This window comes from Somniosus microcephalus, unplaced genomic scaffold (genome assembly GCF_052327205.1).
Source record: "Somniosus microcephalus isolate GS21.2 unplaced genomic scaffold, FLI_Smic_1.0 unresolved_chr6, whole genome shotgun sequence".
Lineage (NCBI taxonomy): Eukaryota > Metazoa > Chordata > Chondrichthyes > Squaliformes > Somniosidae > Somniosus > Somniosus microcephalus.
In genome coordinates, this window is record NW_028225184.1 from 31,197,868 (window position 1) to 31,216,507 (window position 18,640).

Genomic DNA, 18,640 nt, shown 5'->3' on the forward strand with positions numbered 1-18,640 from the left:
TGAGGCCAAATCTCACCAACTACTAATCCGTCCCAGTCATTGAATCCTCCACTGATCCTCACACACATCGCCTTTACTGAGGCATAATCTCACCAACTACTGATCCGTCCCAGTCAATGAATCCTCCACTATCCCCTTGGACTCTTCAATGGATCAACGAACGCCCCTGCCAATTTCCATCCAGAATGATGGTTTACTATTATATATGTATTTATATAAAAAGTCTGATGTGGAAGGGTATACGTGGAATAACCAATATACTTGTGATATGGATGGCAATTACTCCTTGGAAAAAAAGTATCTAAATGGTGTAGAGGAGAAGAGGAAACTGGGGGTACAGGCACACAAATCACTTCTAGTTGAGACGCAGGTTAATAAGGCCATAACTAAGGTGGGTTTGCTTGCGTTGTTTTCTATGGAACAGAGAAGTCTGAGGAGAGACTTGAATCAGATGTTTAAAATGATGAGGGGCCTAGATTGAGTGGACAGGAAGCACCTGCATCGCCTCGCATAGAGGACAATAAAGAGGAGGCATAGATTTAAAGTAAATTGTAAAAGGATTAGAATGGAGTTGAGGAGAGCTTTTTTACACCCAGAGGGTAGTGGGGTTCTGGAACTCACTGGCTGAAAGGGTGGTAGAGGGAGAATCCCTCATCACATTTAAAACGTGCTTGGATATGCATTTAAGTTCCATAACCTACAAGGCTATGGACCAAGAGCTGGGAAATGGGATAAGGCTGGATGGCACTTTATCGGTAGACTCAGACACGATGGCTCGAATGGCCTCATTTTGTGCCAGAAATTTCGGTGATGCTATGATTCTAGGAAAGCAAAGAATACCCTGGCATTCATTTCAAGAGGCCGAGAATTGGAAAGCAGGGAAGATAAAATAGAGAGCTTCATTAAAAGACATGAAGGTGGATAGGAAAAGACAAAAATTTAAGGAACGAATGCATGAATTTCAACAGTTATACATTACTTTCTGGCGCAAAAACAGAAAAGGAAAAGCAGCCAAAACATGGCTAACAAGATATATTACGGATAGTATTAGATCCAAGGAGGAGTCACAAAAATTTGCCAGAAAAAGTAGCAAGCCAGAGGATTGGGAGCAGCTGAGAGTTCAGCAAAAAATGACCAAGAGATTGATTAAGAGGGGAAAAATACAGTATAAGAATAAACTTGGAAGAACCATAAAAGCGTATTGTAAAAGCATCTACAAGTATATAAAAAGAAAACGATTAATGAAAACAAATGTATGTCCCTTACAGTCAGAAGCGGGAGAATTTATAAAGGGGAACAAGTAAATGGCTTGGCAATTAAACAATTCCTTTGGTTCTGTCTTCACAGAAGAGGACAGCAATAACTTCCCGAAAATTCAAGGGACCCAAGGATCTAGTGAGAAGGAGGAATTAAAGTAAATTAGTGTTATTAAAAAAATAGTGGTGGAGAATTTAATGGGACTGAAAGTTAAGTGACGTTTAAACAGATGCTGCGAGTTGGGAATTGTTTCTTACTTTGCACCAAGGAAAATGTCCGAGAGCGGGAGCAGTCAAACAACAACCTGCGAAAGCAAAAAAGCAACGTGACAATCAGGGAAGGAGCTGATTGTTAATAGGACCTGGTGACTATTTCTACAGTCCAGTCGTTAAAGTAAAAGTAAAGTCTCTAGTTCAGAGTAAGTAATGTTTAAAGGGAAGTAAGGTCCCTAGTGTATTTAATATTCTTTAATTTAAAGGAAGAAAAGGGAGTATATTAAGGGTAGGACATGGCATGGCAGCTCGGCAATGTGGAGTGCTCCTCCTGTGCTATATGGGAAGTCAGGGACATTTTCGGTGTGCAGTGCGAACACATGTGCAGGAAGTGTCTATTACTACAGCCACTCGAATTCCACACTTCGGAGCTGGAGCTGCGGCTGGAGTCACTGTGGAGCATCTGTGAAGCTGAGATCTTCGTGCATAGCACGTTTAATGAGGTCGTCACACCGCAGTTAAACAGTGCACAGGCAAACAGGAAATGGGTGACCGCCAGACAGAGTAAAAGAGCTAGGAAGGTAGTGCAGAAGTCCCCTAGGTCCATCTCCCTCTCCAACAGATTTTCAGTTTAGGATACTGATCGGGGAGATGGTTTCTCAGGGGAATGCAGCAAGATCCAAGTCCGTGGCACTACGAGTTGCACAGCTGCACAGGAGGGGAGGAAAAAGAGTGAGAGAGCAATAGTGATAGGGGATTCTATCGTAAGGGGAACAGATAGACGTTTCTGTGGCCGCAGACGTGACTCCAGGTTGCTATGTTGCCTCACTGGCGCTAGGATCAAGGATGTCACTGAACGGCTGCAGGGCATTCTGAAGGGGGAGAGCGAACCTTCAGAGGTCGTGGTTCAAATTGGTACCAACGACATGGGTAGAAAGAGGGGTGAGGTCTGTTGTGTATGTAACCGTTTACCTTTAAGGGAACTATAGAATGTGACCGTTCGCCTTTAAGAGCACTACTTTAGGGTGGCACTATTTATTGGCTCATGTATACTGTAATACCGATAGTGACCACATCAGTATATAAGGGTTGTGATGCGTTAACTAGATCAGAATCGCCCGAGCCTCTGAATAGTAAAGACGTGCTTTATTTTGTTAACCGTGGAGTCTGTGATTATTTATAATACAACCCACAGACTTAACATTGGCGATGAGTCGGTTCGAGCCCTGCGGCAGTTATTCCACGGCGGCTTCGTCCAAAGACAGGACGTTGAAGAGAGGTTTCAATCCTCAACACCCCACTGAAAACTGAAGGGCAGCAGAAATCCTGACAGCTTCCAGCGACTGGAAGCGACAGGCATTAGGACCCTGAAGCCTCCATAACCTCGTGGGTAAGCCGAGCAGCGTGGGCTGCAAAGACAGGGCCACCGATCGGGAGATAAGGGTGATCGCAATCCCTGATAAGAGCTGCGGTGAAACGCGCGAGCGGGTAAGCCAGAGCCCGGGAGGGAGCGAGCAAGAGCCGCGCGAGCGGGTGAGCCAGAGGCCGAGAACCGCTTCGGGCGGGCGGCGCACCAGCGATCGCACAGGAGATAAGGGCCGCAGTCGGGCTGAAAGTCAGCGTCGGGGAACGGGTGAAAACCGCCATTGAAGAGGGCGGAGAGCGACGAGAAGCACGGGAAAACCGCGATTGAAGTGGGCGGGGAGAGCGAGAAGCGCGGGAAAGCCGCCATTTTTCGCGGGAAAACCGCTGGGGAAGAAGGCAGAAGCGGGAAACCGCCATCTTAGAAAATTAATAAGAAATTTCAGAAACAAGAAATAATTGAAGCAATACTTGTGGTGTTCTCAAGAAGAGGGGAAAAATAAGTATAAGTAAAGCAATACTTGTGGTGTTCTCAAGAAGAGAAGAAAATTAATAATAAGTAAAGAAATACTTGTACTGTGCTCGAAAAGAGAAGATGCCTAAGCGAGGAAATATTAATGATTTTAATGCTGAAATAGAAGACTGGGCCACGTATGTGGAACGCATAGAAATATATTGCGTAGCCAACGACATTGAGGATGATGACAAGGCAATAACCTTGTTAAATTCGATGGGAGCAAAAACATACGGGCTTTTGAAACATCTAATAGCACCAGTTAAACCAGTGGACCAGACCTTCGAAGAGATCGTAGCAGTGCTGAAGGATCACTTGAACCCCACACCGTTGATGCTGGCTGAACGATTTAAATTTTACGCCAGAACCCAGAGGCAAGATGAAAGCAATGCGGAATACTTAGTTGAACTGCGTAAGCTAGCGAAATACTGCCAGTTTGGAGGGAATTTGACAGAGGCGCTGCGGGACAAGTTCGTATGCGGCTTGGCCAAAGAAGGAATGCAGAAGCGACTTCTGGAGGACAACGACCTCACAATGGACAGGGCTGTCCTCATAGCTTCGTCGCACGAAGCCGCAGTGAAAGGAACGGCGGAAATGCAGCTAAAGGCGGCGGCACTCGGGGTGGACCAAATGACTGCAAGCATTTCCAAATGCTACCGTTGTGGAAGGACAACGCACGACCAGAATCAGTGCTGGTTTAAGAATCAAGAGTGCAGGAAATGTGGCAAACTGGGTCACATCGCGAAGGTATGCAGGTCCGGAAAGAAGACCAACAAACAAAGGAAGCCACCACCACAAGAAAAGTACAACAAGGTGCATCAGGTGGCTGAAAAGAGTTCAGACGAACAAAATTCAGACTCAGACCCAAACAGCCAGGAGTTGGATAGTCTGAGAATCCACAATGTGGGTAAAGTAACTGATCTACAGACGATCTGGGTCACACTAAAAATAGCTGGAGTCCAAGTACGAATGGAGCTGGACACGGGATCAGCTGTATCAGTCATCAACCAAAAGGACTATCACCGGCTATTCTCTCACATACCCTTAAGAAATACCAAATTCGTATTACAGACATACACGGGGCATCATGTATACCCCCTGGGAAAAATACGAGTCAAGGTGAGAGATAGGGGTAAAGAACACCCACGAATGTATCTGTACTTACTACCTGAGGGAGGACCACCACTTCTGGGACGGGTGTGGATCAAGAAAATAGACATGGAATGGCACTACCGACAAGCAATGACGAGTGAGGACTCGGTGCAGACAAGCAGCTCAGACTCCGAGCCGAAAGATGATAAGTCCAGCTTATGTATGAAAAACAAGGTTAACATGAACTCATGGACTAAGGTTGGGAAATTGATGGCGTGCATAAAGACAGAGAATTCTGAGTCTGTTCAAGCTACAGACATATGCATTACGGAGGAACACCGGGCTAGAACTCAACGTTATGTCAAAGTACAACGACAATTAGAACAGTTGAGTGCCCGTCTCGTACAAGAGATGGAAAAGATGAAAAAGTTCTGGGACACCGAATGGGAGTCCCTGGAAAGACAACAGAGACAGCGCGCTCAAGCAGAGAGCGACCATAGAGCCATCGTGGCCAAGTACCAATCACATCTCCCTGAGGCTGTTCAGGAACTAGAATATACACAGAATGATCCAAAGGAAGAGGAATCTTCAGGAAGTCAGGATGGTATTCCAGTTCACCTCTCCGACTTGTTGCAAGCAGAGTGTAACGAGTTGAAAGAACAGTATGAACAGGCTCGGACTACAATCCTGGAAGGGGTTAACTTGGCAACTTCCGAAAAGCTCGTGTTAGTGAAAGCATATGAACGACTAAAGGTTGACCTTAAGCAAGATTTACAAAGTCTGCAGGAAATGTTTGATGAGCTTCAGGCCAAGGCTGACTCATCGTTAGGGATTCAATCCATAGAAAAAAAATTAGTGGTGGAAGACATACCAGAACAGGGAATACAGGATGTCCAAGAACTCGTTAAATTATTAAAGGAAACACAAAATAAATATGAAGCGGCAATGGCCGAGGTCCAACGACTTGAAGAACAGATGCGACTGGAAATCTTTTCAGTGGAAGAAAAGGGAACTGTAAGAAACACAGAGACCGTAAGAATGGGCCATGAACATGAGCTTAAATCGTCAGAGGAGAAGGGTTTGGAGCTCTCAAAAGTTATTGAAATAGCCGAGGTTGCAACACAGACTGAGAAGATGGCAGCAGAGCAACCCTTAGATACCAAAAGTACGCTGACTCATGTCAAGGTTGAACAACAGAACGCTGAAACAACTGCTCCGGTAGAGGGATTGAATAGTCCGATCAATCAATCTCCAAAGGAAGTTGAAGTATTAAAATCACAAATGAGGTCATTAGTAAACAACTTGCTGAAAGCCCAGAAAAAGTTAGAGGAATCGGAACACGTGAAGAAGTCTCTTCAGGAAAGATGTCTTGATTTGGAACAAAAGCTGGCTGACGTCCAGCTGGGTAGGGAGGACATAGAAGACCCTCTCGCTGACATGTCGGACGACTCCGAATATTACTATGTCCTGTTTGCTGGTACTGTTGGGGGGCGGGGGTTCAAACTAACTTGGCAGGGGGATGGGATAAGGAGTGGAGCTATAGTAGCGGGTGATGCACACCTACATATATCAGAAAAAACAAGTCAGCCTGGAAGACAGAGCAAATATGTAACAGCACATGGGAGTATGGCAACGCTGGATGGCATTTTTTTAATGCAAGCGGTCTTGCGATTAAGGCAGATGAATTGATGTTGGTGATAAAAACATGGGAGTCAGATATTGTTGCAATAACAGAGATATGTTTGCGGACTGGCAGCTCAAATTTCCGAGGTAGAGAATTTTTAGGCGAGAAGGGGGAAGTGTAAAAGAGGAGGGGTTGTCGCATTATTAATCAAGGAATCAATTACTGCTGTAAGGAGGGAGGTTATCTTAGCAGTTTCCTCTAACGAGGTCATATGGGTAGAACTTAAAAACAAAAAGGGGCCAAGCACTTTGCTGGGAGTGTACTACAGGCCGCCAAACAGTCAGGGGGAGATAGAGGAACTGATATGTTGGCAAATCTCAGAGAAGTGTAGAAACAATAGCGTAATAATAGTAGAGGATTTCAACTTCACCAATATAACCTGAGATAGTCAGAGTGTGAAAGGCATAGAGGGGGCAGAATACTTACAGTGCATCCAGGATAACTTTTTGAGCCATCATGTAGAAAGTTCTGAAAGAGAGGGGGCGGTACTGGAGCTAATTCTAGGGAATGTATCCGGGCAAGTGTTAGTAGTGTCAGTAGGAGAGCATTCATTGCGGTGACAGCGACCATAATTCGGTGATATTTAAGGAAGACATGGAAAATGACAAAGAAGGACCGGAAATAAAGTGTCCAATTTGGGGGTAGGCCAATTATAATATGATAAGACAGGATCTGACCAAAGTGGACTGGGACCAGCTAATTGTAGGGAAATGCACATCAGAGTAGTGTGAGTCTTTCAGAAAGGAAATAGAGAGAGTACAACGGCATCATGTTCTCGTACAGGTCAACGGTGGGACCAAAAAACCCATCGCACACTGGATGCCAAGGGACATACAAGAATGGATTAGGAAAAAAAGGCAGGCTTCTGGCAGATACATAGGAATGAAAACATTGGGAGACCAAGATGAATAGAGAAAGTGCAGGTGGGCACTTATATATGCGATTAGGAGAGCAATGAGGGGCATGCAAAAACACTGGCGGGCAAAATAAAGCAAAACCTCAAGTTGTATAATAGAAATTTAGAAACATAGAAGATAGGAGCAGGAGTAGGCAATTCGGCCTCTCGAGCCTGCTCCGCCATTTAATGAGATCATGGCTGATCATCCAAATTCAGTATCCTGTCACTGCTTTCTCCCCATATCCCTTGATCCCTTTAGCCTTAAGAAATATATCTAACTCCTTCTTGAATATATTTAATGAATTGGCCTCAACAGCCTTCTATGGTAGAGAACTCCAGAGGTTCACCACTCTCTGGGTGAAGAAAATCCTCCTCATCTCTGTCCTAAATGGCTTACCCCTTATCTTTTGACTGTGGCCCCTGGTTCTGGACTCCCCCGCCATCGGGAACATCCATCCTGCATCTAGTCTATCCAGTCCTGTTAGAATGTTATAAGTTTCAATGAGATCCCCTTTCATTCTTCTAAACTCCAGCGAGTATAAGCCCAATTAACCCAATCTCTCCTCATATGTCATTCCTGCCATCCCAGGTAACAGTCTGGTGAGGCTTCGCTGCACGCCCTCCATGGCAAGAACCTCCTTCCTCAGATAAGGCGACCAAAACTGCACACAATACTCAAGGTGTGGTCTCACTAAGGCCCTGTACAACTGTGGAAAGACATCCTTGTTCCTGTACTCGAATCCTCTCGCTATGAAGGCCAAAATACCATTTGCCTTCTTATCCACCTGTTGCACCTGCATGCTTATCTTCAGCGACCGGTGAACAAGGACACCCATGTTGTGTTGCACTTCCCTTGCTCCCAATCTATTGCCGTTCAGATAATAATATGCCTTCCTTCCTGTTTTTGCCACGATAGTGAATAATCTCGCATTTATCCACATTATACTGCATCTGCCATGCATCTTCCGAATAATCCGACCTCTCCAAATCATACTGGACTGTCTCGGCATCCTCCTCACAGCACACACGCCCAACCAGCTTTATGACGTCTGCAAACTTGGAGATATTGGCCCAGTAATTCCGTTCCAAACGCGTGCCTACGGTCGGGGTACTCACGCGTCTGGCCGGCGGAAATGCCGGTTTTCAGCATGCACAGCGCATGCGGAGAAAACTGGCGTTTCCTGTCCTTTGAACGAAGGGGTTCAGAGGCACAGCGCATGCAACTGCACAGGCAGCGCGTGCGCAGTGAACTTCGTCGATTTCATTCATGGATTCAGTGAGGTTCAGTCCTTACAACTTACACATGAAAAAAGCAGTTGTAAAGTTGCTCCAGAGGCTCCGGAGGAAGATATATTTTATCATGGAGCTTCTGAAAGGCAATATTTTTGTTTGGGAAAGGGAGGAAAGTTATTTTAAGGAATTATGAGATAAGTTTTAATGTTTAATTCCTTTTTTTAATCGGGTTTTCAGTACTGTAGGTAGAAGGAGCAATTGTGGCTGTGTGAATTGAATTTGCTGTGTTTATTAAATGTGAAAATGACTGTTCTAAAATGAGTAATGTAACATTTCCAACATTTTTAAGAAAGAAACGGTTCATCAGTAATATATTCTTTTAAGTAATTATGTATGTATGTCCGTATATATTCCTTTACATATATGTATATATTCCTTTACTAATGTGTATGAAGGTATGTATTTAATTATGATATTCCAATAAGTTACTTTCTCTGAAAGTCATAATTAAAAACATACATTCATACACAAGTAAAGGAATATATACATACATATACACAAAGGAATATACACAGACATACATACATAATTACTTAAAAGAATATATTACTGATGAAAAGTTTCTTTCTTAAAAATGTTGGCGTCATTTTCACATTTAATAAACACAGCAAATTCAATTCACATAGCCACAATTGCTCCTTCTACCTAAAGTACTGAAAACCCGTTTAAAAAAAAAAATAAACTTTAAAACTTAGCTCAGCATTTCTTAAAATAACTTTCCTCCCTTTCCCAAACAAAAATATTGCATTTCAGAAGCTCCACGATAAAATATATCTTCCTCCGTAGCCTCTGGAGCAACTGTACTCATGCTTTTTTCATGTGTAAGTTGTAAGGACTTAACCTCAATGAAAGCATGAATGAAACCGGCGAATTTTACTGCGCACGCGCTGCCTGTGCAGTTGCATGCGTTCTGCCTCTGAACCCCTTCATTCAGAGGACAGGAAATGCCGGTTTTCCCCGCATGCGCTGTGCATGCTGAAAACTGGCATTTCCTCCTGCCAGATGCGTGAGCACCCCAATCGTACTCACGCATTTGGAACGGAATTACTGGGCCAACATTTTACAAGTCAATAAAATGAAAAATTTAACAATTGCACGATTTGCCCCCTCGCATCTGTGACTGTGGGTCCAAGGAGGTGCATTGCGCAAGAGGTTATCAGCGTACGTATCCTCACACTGTTCCCTTTCGGGATCTGTATGAAGTGGTGGAAGGATTTCTGGCCATGTTAACACTCTTTCCGTGACCATAACCATCTTCATACCAGCCATTAGGGTGGTTAGTCCTATGGCGTGAGGGTTTTACGCGCTCCCACAACCCATCTGAGGGGGGGGGCACCCACACCCGCAGACACAAGTATCCCACTGGATGTCCACCCAGAATTTATAGTTGGAGCTCCGACTCCACTTGCCGGGACTGTCTGGAGCAGGGCTCGCAACCCAATTCCTTCTGGCCCAGCAGCGGGGATGCTTACCGCTACGCAAAAGGCCCACTCCGTGCAAAAGGTGACACCCATACGTTTCCTGCGCCTTATCCCTCCCCGTGACTGGAGCCCTATGCTGCCACTTGAAAGACCAAGCTATCATCTGTCCTTTTTGCGGCGCCTTGGACTTCTCATTACCAATGATGAGCAGGCGCTGCGCCTCCACCGCGTTGAGGAGATTGCTGAGGTCATCATCAGTTCAATTGTGAGTTATTTTAATGCCGTGAATTGTGCTCATTCCAGCCATTTCACGTTGCTAATGTGAGTGGGCCTTTGGCGTAGTAGTAGCATCCCCGCCGCTGGGCCACATGGCGTAGGGTTTCTAACCCCGCTCCAGACAGTCCCGGCAAGTGGAGTCGGAGCTCCGGCACTAAATTCTGGGTAGACATCAATTGGGATATTTGCGTCCGTAGGTGTGGGTGGCCCCCCCCCGCTTTGTATGGGTTGTGGGAGCCCATAAAACCCTCCCGCCATAGGTCTAACCACCCTAATGGCTGGTGCATTGATGGTTATGGTCACAGAAGGAGCGTTAATCACGGCCAGAAATCCTTCCACCACTTCATACATTTCCCCAAAGGGAACAGTGTGAAGACACGTACGACGACGACGTTGCTAATTAAATAAATGGAATGAAAAAAATGCTTTCACGGCTTTTAAAAGGCTTTAATTCTGTTTAAAACTACTTCAGATTCTTCAAAAAATGTAAACGCTTATGAAAGTTATCAAAAGCTTCTTAAAAATACCAAAAACCTATTTAAAATGCTGCTCTACATGTAAAAATGCTTTGCAGCTTGTGAGAAACATTGGGGGCGTGTCCTTTTAAAATGAGACCTCAAGGGGCGTGTCTCACTCGCACTGCGTGCTCCAGGCTTCGCGCTGGCTGCACTCCTGGGCGGCGTGACGTCAGACGCTGCCCGGGAGTCAACATTTTAAAACAGGAATTCCAGGCGTCGCTGATGCTCAACGGCCGGCGCGTCGGGTAAGTGTAGATCGGGGGCTTGCACGTGCGGCAAGCCCCTAACCCGAATTTCTGCCCCATTACAACTAGTTCCATCGTCTAGATCATTCATATATATTGTGATTAGCTGGGGTCCTAGCACCGATCCCCACTAGTCACTGCCTACCACTCGGAAAAATAACTGTTTATTCCAACTCTTTGCATCCTATCTGCCAACCTGTTCTCTATCCAATTCAGTAACTTGCCCCCAATCCCATGTTCTTTAAAGTTACATGCTAAACTCTTAAGCGGGATCTTATCGAAAGCCTTCTGAAAGTCCAAATACACCACATGCACTCGTTCTCCCTTATCTATTCTACCAGTTAAATCCTCAAAAATTCCAGTAGTTTAGTCAATCATGATTTAACTTTTGCAAATCCATGCTGACTTTGTCCGATCCTGTCACTATTTTCCAAGTGCTATATATAAGTATATTAAATGCAAGAGGATAACCAGGGGAAGAGTAGGGCCCATTAGGGACCACAGTGGCAATCTGTGTGCAGAGCCAGAAGATGTAGGTGAGGTTTAAAATGAATATTTTGCGTCTGTGTTTACTATGGAGAAGGACAATGTAGACATAGACATCAGGCAGGGGGATTGTGATATAAATGAGCAAAATAATCAGAGATTCATACAGTTATACAGCACAGAAGGAGGCCCATCGACCCATCGTGTCCACGCCGGCCATCAAGCCCTATCTGTTCTAATCCCACTTCCCAGCACTTGATCCGTAGCCTTGTATGCTATGGCGTTTCAAGTGCTCATCTAAATGCTTCTTGAATGTTGTGAGGGTTCCTGCCTCTTCCACATTTTCAGGCGTGAGGTCCAGATTCCAACCACCCTCTGGGTAAAAAAGTTTTTCCTCAAATCCCCTCTAAACCCCCAGCCTCTTACCTTGAAACTATCACCCTGGATATTGACCCCTCTACTAAGGGGAAAAGTTCCTTTCTATCTACCATATCTGTGCCCCATATAATTTTGTCCACCTTAATCAGGTCCCCACTCAGTCTTCACTGCTATAAAGAAAACAACCCTAGCCTGTCCAGTCTCTCTTCATAGCTGAAACGCTCCAGCCCAGGTAACATCCTGGTGAATCTCCTCTGTGCCCTCTCCAATGCAAGCAAATCCTTCCTATAGTGTGGCTTAACTAGCGTTTTGTACAGCTCCATCATAACCTCCCTGCTTTTATATTCTATGCCTCGGCTAAGGAAGGCAAGTGTCCCATATGCGTTTGAACCACGTTATCTACCTGCCCTGCTGCCTTCAGGGATCTATGTACATGCACACCAAGGTCCTTCTGATCTTCTGTCCTCCCTACGATCCTACCATTCATTGTATATTCCCTTGCCTTGTTAGTCCTCACAAAATGCATCACCTCAGAATTTTCAGGGTTAAATTCAATTTTCCACTGTTCTGCATATCAAATCAACCCGTCTATATCGTCCAGTAGCATGAGGCTTCCCTCTTGCTGTCTTCCACTCCACTAATTTCCGTGTCATCTGCAAACTTCCTGATCATACCTCCTACATTCATATCTAAATTATTGATATTGTGGAGATGCCAGTGTTGGACTTGTGTGGACAAATGTGAGAAATCAGAAAACATCATGTTATAGTCCAACAGCTTTTTTTGAAATCACAAGCTTTCGGAGCGCTTCTCCTTCATCGGGTGAAGTGGAGAGATGCATACAAGCACAGAATATAGAGTCAGAGTGCACTGCCAGATGGTTACAGGTAAACCTTCTAACTGCCCTTTATCACACCTCGGCAGAGAGATAATCACAGCAATCGAAGGTGTGAATGGTGTCCAAACAGATCAGTCAGGAAAACATTACATCAAAGAACAAAGAGGTGGTGTCATAAGGGGTCAAATGCTGCAGATGCTGGGGTCTGTATGAAAAACAAAAAACAAGCAAAAAACAATTTTTTGCTGGAAATCACAGCAGGCCCGGCCGCACATGTGTAGAGCATTGTCGTGTGTCTTGAAGGCCGCTTTGGAGAATGCTTACCCGAAGTTCGGAGCTGAGTGTTCCCTGACTGGGAGGGAACACTCCTGCCTGGCGATTGTTGTGCGGTATCCGCTCATCCGTTGTCGCAGTTTCTGCATGGCCTCGCTGAAGTACCATGATCTGGGGCATCCTTTCCTGAAACGGACAATCTCATGATGCTCCACTTCTCCAGCTTCCACCCTAACCACGTTAGAGATGCCATCCCCTATAGACAAGCCTTGTGAATACAGAGGATCTGCTCAGAGGAGGAGGAACGCGATGGACACCTACAGACGCTGAAAGACGCCCTCGTAAGAACGGGATATGACGCTCGACTCTTCGATCGACAGTTCCGACGGGCCACAGCAGAAATCGCATAGACCTCCTCAGAATACAAACACGGGACACAACGAACAGAGTACCCTTCGTCGTCCAGTACTTCCCCAGAGCAGAGAAACTATGCCATGTTCTTCGCAGCCTTCAACATGTCATCGATGACGACGAACACCTCACTAAGGGCACCCCCACGCCTCCAGTACTCACCTTGAAACAGCCGCCTAACCTCAAACAGACCATCGTTCGCAGCAAATTACCCAGCTTACAGGAGAACAGCGACCACGACATCACACAACCCTGCCACGGCAAACTCTGCAAGACATGCCAGATCATCAACACAGCTACCATCATCACTCATGAGGACACCACCCACCAGGTACATGGTACATGCTCATGTGACTCGGCCAAAGTTGTCTACCTCATACGTTGCAGGAAAGGATTCCCCGGAGCATGGTATATCAGCGAGAACATGCAGGCACTGCGACAACGGATGAACGGACACCGCACAACAATCGCCAGGCAGGAGTGTTCCCTCCCAGTCGGGGAATACATCAGCAGTCAAGGACATTCAGCCTCTGATTTTCGGGTAAGCATTCTCCAAGGCGGCCTTCGAGACACACGACAACGCAAAATCGTCGAAAGAAACTGATAGCCAAGTTCCGCACTCATTAGGATGGCCTCAACCGGGATCTTGGGTTCATGTCACGCTACATCTAACCCCACCTGGCGTATAGACATCCAGACTCGAGTAGTCGTTGGCTTGTTCTCTCTACACAGCTGCGGCCAGACCTGCTGTGATTTCAGGCAAAAAATTGTTTTTTGCTTGTTTATTGTTTTTCATACAGACCCCAGCATCTGCAACATTTGACCCCTTATGACCCCACCTCATTGTTCTTTGATGTAATGTTTTCCTCACTAATCTGTTGGGACTCGATTCACACCTTTGATTGCTGTGATTATCTCTCTGCCGAGGTGTGATAAAGGGCACTTAGAAGGATTACCTGTATTCATCTGGCAGTGCTCTCTGACTATATATGCTGTGCCTATATGCATCTCTCCACTTCAGCTGACGAAGGAGCAGTGCTCTCAAAGCTTGTGATTTCAAATAAAGCTATTGGACTATAACCTGGTGTTGTGTGACTTCTCACATAAATTATTGATGTATACTACAAGGAGCAACGGAACAAGCACTGACCCCTGCAGTACACCACTGTACACAGGCTTCCAGTCATAAAAATAACCTGCGATCATAACTCTCTGCCTCCTGCCACTAAGACAATTTTGATCCAATGTGCCAAATTGGCCTGGATCCCATGGGCTCTAACCTTCTTGACCAGTCTCCCATGCGAGTCTTTGTCAAAAGCCTTACTTTGAAAAGAAACCGTGTTTGACAAACCTACTGGAATGTTTGAGGATGTAACTGGCAGATATATAAGGGAGAAACTGTTAACATGGAGTATTTGGATTTTCAGAATGCCTTTGATAAAGTTCCACACAAGAGTTCAGTGTGCAAAAATAAAACACATGGGATTGGGAGTAATGTACCGGCAGGGAGAGAAAATTGTTTAACAGACAGGAGACTGAGGGTAGGAAGAAATTGATCTTTTCAGGGTGCCATAGGGATCAGTGCCTGGGCGCCAGCTATTCACAATATATATCAATGATTTGGATGAGGGAAATATGTAATATTTCCATGTTTGCTGACGACACGAATTTGGTGGGATTTGGGAGTTATGAGGAGAAGGCAAAGAGGATTCAAGGCGATTTAGACAAGTTGAGTGAGTGGGCAAATACATGGTAGTATAACGTGCATAAATGTGAAATTATCCACTTCGGTTCGAAAAACAGAAATGTAGAGTATTACCTAAATGTTGAAAATTTGGGAAATACTGATGTACAAAAGGAACTGGCTGTCTTTGTACACCAGTCACTGAAAGCAAACATGCAGGTGCTGCAATCAGTTAGGAAGGCAAATGGTATGTTGGCCTTCATTGCAAGATGATTTGGGAGGGAAAGCAGTGAGTGAGGGGGACATAAAAAACCTTGCAAATGGACATAGACAGGCTAAGTGAGTGGGCAGAAATTTGGCAGATGGAATAGAATGTTGGAAATTGTGAGGTTATGCACTTTGGCAGAAAAATCAAAGAGCAAGTTATTATCTAAGTGGAAAGAAACTGCAAAGTGCTACAGTAAAAAGGGATCTGGGGTCCTGGCGCATGAAACACAGAAGGTTGTTATGCAGGTACAGCAGGTGATCAGGAAGGCCAATGGAATCTTGGGTTTTATTGCAAGGGGGATGGAGTATAAAAGCAGGGAAGTCTTGCTTCAGTTATACAGGGTACTGCTGAGGCCACACCTGGAATACTGCGTGCAGTTTTGGTTTCCATAATTAAGAAAAGATATATTTGCTCTCGAGTCAGCTCAGAGAAGGTTCACTCGGTTGATTCCGGAGATGAGGGGGTTCACTTATGAGCACAGGTTGAGTAGGTTGGGCCTCTACTCATTGGGACTCAGAAGAATGAGTGTCGATCTTATCTAAACATATAAGATTGAGAGGGGGCTTGATCGGGTGAATGCCGGGAGGATGTTTCCACTGATGGGTGAGACTAGAACTAGGGGTCATAATCTTAGAATAAGGGGCTGCCGTTTCAAAACTGAGATGAGGAGAAACTTCTTCACTCAGAGGGTAGCAAATCTGTGGAAGCTGCAACATTAAATACATTTAAAACGGACATAGACAGTTTCCTAGCTTATAAGGGAAGTAAGGGTTATGGGAGCGGGCAGGGAAGTGGACCTGAGTCTAGGTTCGGATCAACCATGATACTAATGAATGGCGGAGCAGGCCCGAGGGGCCATATGGCCTACTCCTTGTCCTACTTCTTATGTTCCTATGTTCTTATTTGAATACAGGAAAAAAGCTGTCTTACTACACCTGTACAGGGCCTTGGTGAGACCACACCAGGAGTACTGTATGCAGTTCAGGTATCCTTACCTGAGAAAGGATATACTTGCCATAGAGGGAGTGCAGCGAAGGTTCACCAGACTGATTCATGGGATGGCAGGGCTGTCGTATGAGGAGCGATTGGGTCGACTAGGCCTCTATTCTCTAGAGTTTAGAAGAATGAGAGGGGATCTCATTGAAACGTATAAAATTGTGACAGGACTAGACCGACTCGATACAAAGAGGATATTTCCCTTGGCTGGGGGTATATAACGAGGGTTCACAGTCTCAGGATACGGGGTAGTACATGTAGGACTGTGATGAGGAGAAATTTCGTCACTCACAGGGTAGTGAACCTGTGTAATTCTCTACCTCAGAAGGCTGTGGCGGCCAAGTAACTGATTGTTTTGAAGAAGGAGATAGATAGATTTCTAGACGCAAAAGGCATCAAGGGGTATGGGGAGAGAGCGGGAATATGGTGTTGAGTTAGAGGATCAGCCATGATCATATTGAATGGCGGTGCAGGCTCGAAGTACCGAACCGCCTACTCCTGCTCCTATTTTTCTATGTTCTATGTTTATAAGTTAACCTTGTATAGACCAGGGTATTACTACACTTGGAGCATTCTGCAGATCCCTGGTCTCCATTTTATAAAATGGATATCGAAGCACTGGAGAAGGTGCAATGTATACACCAGGGTTTAACTACACTTGGAACATTGTGCAGAGTCCTGGTCTCCATATTATCACATGGATATCGAAGCACTGGAGAAGGTGCAATGTATAGACCTGAGTTACACTAAACTTGGAGCACGGTGCAGAGTCCTGGTCCCCATTGTATAAAAAAATATCGAAGCACTGGAAAAGGTGCAATGTATAGACCAGGGTTTTACTACACTTGGAGCACTTTGCCGAGTTCTGGTCTCCATATTATCAAGTGGATATCGAAGCACTGGAGAAGGTGCAATTTATAGTCGAGGGTTTTACTGCACTTGGAGCACTGTGCAGAGTCCTGGCCTCCATTTTATATAATGGATATCGAAGCACTGAAGAAGGTGCAATGCAAATTGACAAGGAGGATACCAGAACTGAAAGGCTATATCTATCAGGAAAGATGGAACAGGTTTGCGCTCCTTTCTCTAGAAAAGGGAGGACTGGAGACGGGGATCTGATGTAGGTCTTTAAGTTTATGAAAAGTTTTGTCAGGGCAGACGCAGAAAAGATGAGTCCACATGTGGGGGAGACCAGAAATAAGTTCCATAAATAGAAGCTCGTCACTAATGATGATAATAGGGAATTAAAGAGAAACTCTTTACCCAGAGAGACACCAATGCAAATGTAGATCAGTAATTTAAATCCCTTTTATATTTCGGTTGATCATACAACCATGGAATCATGAAGATTTACAGCACAGACGGAGGAATTTGGCCCGGCCTGCCTGTCCCGGCTTTTGGAAAGAGTGGCCCATTTTAGTCCCATTCCTCAGCTTTTCGCTTAATCCTGCAAATTAGTCATCTTCAAGTACATGTCCAATTGCCTTTCGAGATTTCCTCTGGAATCTGTTACCACGACCCTGTCAGATAGTACGGTCCAGAGCTTAGACTTGTACAGCCTTCAGCCCTCGCTCTCCCTTTATCTCCCTTATCCAGTCTCGCTGATTCCCCCTCGTTCCATTGCTCAATGATTCTCGCAGTCCTTCTCTCTCTGTTTCTCTCCCAATCCTGTTATTCATCTTTCTGTCGTCTTCTCTTTCTATCGTGTGCTCTTTTCCACTTCTTTTGCGAATCCATTTAACCTGTTAATTGTTCTTTCCTCTCTCTGGATGCTATCTTTGATTTGTCGTGATCTCTCTCTCTTCCTCTCCCACGCTGTTCCTGTCTATCTCTGTCTCAATCTCTCTCCCTCTCTTTGTATTTCTCTCTCTGCTAGCCATCACGTAGCTCTGTGCCTTATAACCCCGGGTAGTTTGATGTGGACAGACTAGATAAGGTGGGGTTATACGCTTGGAGCAGAAAATAATAAGTGGAGTATCAAGAGAGTTGTTCCAAACTATGACGCGTATCGATAGAATGAATAAAAAGAAACTGCAACCAAAGGACAAAGATTTAAATTAATTGGCAAAAGAACCAGGATGGATAAAAAGGGAATTGTTTTCCAAAGCGAGTTTTTATGATCTGGAATGAACTGCCTGAATTGGTGGTGGAAACAGATTGAATATTACCCTCCAAATAGAATTGAATGAATACCTAAAAACGGAATAGCTGTATGACTCCGGGAAAAGGGCAGCGGTTGAGACTAATTGGAAATCTCTTTGAATGCTTCTGGTGGGCCCACAGTTTCAAATGTGAATCCAAGGAGTTTAGTAGGTTGTTCACTCCTTTTTTTCGAATTATGGGCAGCAGGCACATGGGAACACCATCACCTCAAAGTTCCCTCCAAGTTCCACACCATCCTGAATGGGTTCAATTAGAAGGCCACCGACCTTCTGAAGGGAAAACTAATGAAGGTCAGCAGTTGCTGGCCATGCCAGTGACTGTCACAGCGGTAATGATAACAATATTGCGGGCCCACCAAAACTTGTCCATTA